Consider the following 5237-nt stretch of genomic DNA (forward strand, 5'->3'; position numbering starts at 1 on the left):
AAAAAAAAAAAAAAAAAAAAGAACCTATTGAATCTGGAAGAAAAATTGATTTCAGCTGCAGATTTAATAAGGATCTGATATTGTTTATATGTTGCCATTGTGATTGCGGTCATATTCCATGAAACAGAGTGGGGGGGCACTCTGGACCGCGCCCCTTTCTGCGGTGCGTGTTTCTGACGCGGAGCCCGGCGGTCGTCGTCACACTGGTTCAGATGTGGGAGGGGCCGTGTGGGCTGGGGGATGCTCCTGAAGATTCCTCCTGCTTGTTCAGTAGTAAAGATGGAGTCGAATTCCAGTCTGCAGCCGGGTACAATAAGGATGGAAGAAATAAAATCTGTAACAGCAAGCAGCCTGTGGTCTGGAGGCTCACTGGGAAACCGAAAATGGTTCCAGAACAACATCGTGTTTCAGTGCCATGTGCCGCATTTCTAAGTATTATGTCATGCGGGGATTTAATTTGCATTCCTCCATGCTTAATTTTCATTGTGTTTGCTCACTGACGCTTTCAATTTATTGCCCTATTGTTGCAAAATATATCACTTAGAGTTGCTGATCCTGTTAATGTCAGGAAAGGGAGGGAAAACCCCATATGGCAGGACATGGAATTAATTTATGAAATGGCTAGAAGGCTGTGTCTACCTTCCTTTGTGTCATTTATTTCATTTTATTATTTCTCAGTCTCTTTCTTTTCTAATTTTTAACTTTTCTTGGTCTGTATTCTTTTTATTTTTTCTAACTCTTGTCCTTTCCCATCTCCAGATTTCACTCAAGTCTTACCTAGTTTATTCTTCCCTTTAAAATATAGTCATTTCTCTCCTACTCTCTCTTCTTATCCATTGAGTCTCAAGAGTTCTCTCCCATTCCTCTTCCATAATTCACTCGTTACTGCCTACCTGCCTAGTCTTTTTTGTTTACTTCCTTTTCCTTCTTTGTCCATAATATTTCTTGAATTTGATGTTCCTTATTTTTCTTTATTCGCAGTGCTGGGAATTGAACCTTTGCACTAAACTGCATCCCCAGGTTTTTCTTTTCTTTTTTGTTTAATTTTGCAGGGTCTCACTAAGTCACTATATTGACAAGGTTGGGCTTGAACTTGTGATCCTCTTGCCTCAGAATTCCAGTGCTGGGATTACAGCTGTGTATTGCTGTGCCTGGCAGCATGTCCTTATTTTTAATTGTTTTGAGTTGTAAGAACAAGGCTGGCTCTAAGCTTAAATGCTATATCCTAAGATGTTTTTAGGGAATAGGGGATAATTTTCTAAATTGTTGAGCCATCTCAAAACATTGGTAAAAAGGTAGTATATAGATCCAAAATATTTGTCATGTTTGGATTATTAGCGCTGCTTATAATAATTCTATTTGGTCATGAGTTATACCTATCTTGCAGGTTTTCTAACTTGGATATATGCTAGAAAAGCATGTTATATTGTGGAATATTGGAGAAAAAACATGGAGTACAGTACTGTGGAAAAAACATGGACTTTTGAGAAAAACATAAGAACTTTAATTAGAACTCTGCCCCTAATTAGTATTGTGTTATAAGCAAATGATTACCATGAATTCTTGATTTACTATTATTAAATATCTCAAGCTCATAGAGATCTGTATGGTAGAATATCTGCTTACTTACTCTTTAGCTTTGTCAAATCTTATCATTTTGCTATGTTAATTTCAGATCTCTTTCTTTTTTTAAGGATTAAAATATTATAGGAATTACTTATTATTGTGATTTGGAGTTTCTTCAACCCTGAAGCAGGTCTAGTAGTACCTGTAACCCTGGTTCAGAAGAATTAGCAGAACATATCTAAAGTGTCTATCATATGGTAAGTGATGAAGAAAGTAGTTTTGTCCTTTGTATAGTATTATGAGTAAATAATTTTAGTAATCTTTCAGACCCCATATGAATTCTTTAAATGTAACAGAAGATATTTTCCATAACAAAAGAGATAACATGACATACTATTGCTAGCTGTAAGTAGCCTCCAATATTAATTTTGTTATTATAAAAGTAAGTATGATAGTTCTGCCATTGACTTAGGAACTTAGACCAGAATTTAATATTCCTAAAAACTAAGTTTTTCAAATGTTAAATTTTGACAAGCATTTGAAATTTTCAGCAACACCTAGTTACTTACTGAATGTTTTTTTAAAATAATGTTTTCTGGTCCCTTTATTATTTGACTGTAAAATATTTAAAAGGATTTCTTGGCACATAGGGTTGAAACACATTCTAAGGGAGTTTTCCAGATGTTGACATGGGAAGCATTTCTTTGGGTAGCTGCTACAGCACCTGCCCTAGTAATAAGCTATTGTCCAGGCAAATGAGGAAATCGTTCCAGGTGGGGAGGGAGTGACACACCAGGGAGGCCAGATTACTAGGAGAATCATTGTCTTGAAAATTCCATGGGTGTCTGAACTTAGCTGAGCAGCACAGACTTATCATCATCTATTCACATTTATTAAGTGCCTACTAAGTGTCAGGCACTCTTCCACACATATTTGAATATGGAACACTCATGAGGTGTTGAGGATGAGGAAACAGTACATAATAGAAATACAGTTGACCCTCAGGTTACAACCAGTTTGATATATGGACAACTTGGGTTATGATTGGAATTTTAGTTTTAACTTACAACCAAAGTTTTGAGTTACAATCTGAATGCCAGCTGCTTGTGCTTCCAGATGGTCTCAGATACAGATTTAACCCTTAAAGAGTTCTGGAAGGAACATTACAATTCAAATCTGAATGAGCTGCTTGTGCTTCCAGATGGTCTCAGATACAGATTTAACCCTTAAAGAGTTCTGGAAGGAACATTACAATTCCTTTTTGTGTGGGGTTAGTTCTCTAATTCTGGGCCAGTGTCTCTAATGACACAGATCTGCCTGGTAGAAAGTGTGGCCAAACATTTTACAGAGACTTTGAATGCTGTGTAGAGGAGCCTGACCAACTTGAGTTACAATTAGCCCTCAAGAACAAATTGAGTTCATAAGCTAAGGGTCCACTGTAACTGAATTTATAACATGTTAGAAGGCTGTAAGTGGTATGGAGAGAAAAAATGAAGAGGAAGTGGTTAGGAATTGGCATATAGTGGCTGGGTTTACAATGCCTGTGAGTTAAATTGTGTTTTCCTTGCTTCAACAAACGCTTGTTGAACAATCAGTCCATTTAGTCAATGTGGTAACACATGGTTCAAGATCTGAAGTGACTTGAAGTTCAGTAGGACGTCCTGTGTGTGGCAGAGTGTGACCATGTGTGACACAGGAAGATAGAAGAAGGGTTACCTATATTTCAACTCTTTAGAGGTCACAGAGGGATTTCTGGGCAGAGGAGAAAGTGTTGAGTGATGATAGAGTTGGAACCTACAGGACATGACTCCAAGTTGGGAATGATTGCACGAGGCCTGGTTCCTGCTTGGACACCTGGGTAGAGGTGGTTCTGCAGGTGGAGTTTGAGAATACAGGAGGAGGTTGTGGGTTCGGAAGAGGATTGGGTTTGATGCTGTGGGGTTCTGGTCTGTCTCAAAGAGGGTTACCAATCAGTGGCTTAGCATTTTGATCTTAGGTGCATTAATTTTCCTACAAACTATTCAAATATTTCCTTCTGTATAGGTGAGTAGTACTCCATTATGTATATATACACCACATTTTCTTTATTCATTCATCAGCTGAAGGTCATATAGGCTGCTTCCAAGATTTAGCCTTTTCTTTTTCTTTTTTTTGGGGGGTGGGGACCTTGTGCTTGCAAGGCAGGTGGCAGCACCGCTGAGCTAAATCCCCAGCCCCAAGATTCAGCTATTGTGAGTTGTATTGCTATCACCATGAGTATGCATGTACCTCTGTAATATGATATCTTTATCTCTTTTTTTAAATATCTTTAACTCTTTCAGGAAGATACCCAGAAGAGGTACAACTAAAATATAAATAGAATTTCTATTTTCAGACTTTTTTGAATCTTCCTACTGATTTCCATAATGGTTATATAAATTCATATTTCAACCAACAATGTAGAAGATTTCTTTTTCCCCACAACCTCATTAGTATTTGTTTTTTTGAGTTCTTTTTTAATTTTTTAATTTTATTACTATGCTATACATAATGATTACATTCATCGTGGGGAGTTGGTCCACATATAGTACACAACTCAATTCTTTTGTTGATTTTTGAGTTTATTTTTTAATTTTATTACTATGTTGTACATAATGATACATAATGATTATATTCATCATGGGGAATTGGTCCATGTATATAACACAACTTAACCCTTTTCACATCCTCTTCCCTTCCCTCTTGACTTCTCCTTCTGTCTCTTGGTTCCCTTCACATTTAAAAAAACCCATCTCCCTGTGTCCTATTACTTATGTTTTATTTGAGTCTTTTTTTTTTTTTCAGGGCAGGCGGCAAAACCACTGAGCTAAATCCCCAGCCCTATTTGGGTTTTTATTTATACTTTGGGTTTCTCATATTAGAAGGAAAATAACAGGCAGTGAAACTGAGGCAGTAATAAAAAAACTTAACAGCTAAGAAAAGCCCAGGACATGACAGATTCACTGCTGAATTCTGCAAGACCTTCAGGGGGGTATATAATGCTAATATTTCTCAAAATTTTAATGACATTAAAAGGGAAGGAATACTTCCAAAGTCATTCATGGAAGCTAGCATTTCTCTGACTCCAAAACCAGATAAGGACCCAACTAAAAAGAAAACTATAGGCCAATCTCTAATGAATAAAAATAGATAAAAATATCATCAACAAGATACTGCTGAACAGAGTGCAACAAATCATCCAACTGATTATAAATCATGACCAAGTATGTTTCATCCCAAGGATGCAGAGATGAATATACAAACCAATAAATGTAACACACAACATAAATAAAAGCCAGGACAAAAATTGCACAATCATATCCATAGATGTAGGAAAAGTTTTTGACAAAATTCAGCATCCATTCATGATAAAAATCTTGAAGAAAATAGGTATAGAAGGACTTTATCTCAATCTGATAAAAGCCATTGATGACAAACCAATGACCAACATCATATTAAGTGGAGGAAAAGCTGGAAAGTTTCCCTCTAAAATCAGAGACAAGGCCAAGTATGTCCACTATCAACCAGGTGTGGTGGCACACAGCTATAATCCAAGCTCTTGGGTGGCTGTGGGAGGAGGATCGCCATAAGTTCAATGCCAGCCTAAACTACATAGGAGAACCCTGTCTCAAAAAAAAAAAAAAAAAAAAAAC

General features: G+C 36.9%; 1 long non-coding RNA gene across 1 annotated transcript in view; it reads left to right on the forward strand.

Annotated features, from left to right (window-relative positions):
* LOC104871952 overlaps positions 1-5237 on the forward strand; it is a 48395-nt gene that overhangs the window by 36712 nt on the left and 6446 nt on the right. Inside the window, exon 2 of the long non-coding RNA XR_783012.1 lies at positions 1695-1823. This is a non-coding gene — a long non-coding RNA (uncharacterized LOC104871952). The remainder of the gene's footprint in view (positions 1-1694; positions 1824-5237) is intronic.

The sequence above is a fragment of the Fukomys damarensis genome, unplaced genomic scaffold, assembly GCF_012274545.1.
Source record: "Fukomys damarensis isolate Sample0158 unplaced genomic scaffold, DMR_v1.0_HiC HiC_scaffold_30, whole genome shotgun sequence".
In the NCBI taxonomy this organism is placed as follows: Eukaryota; Metazoa; Chordata; class Mammalia; order Rodentia; family Bathyergidae; genus Fukomys; species Fukomys damarensis.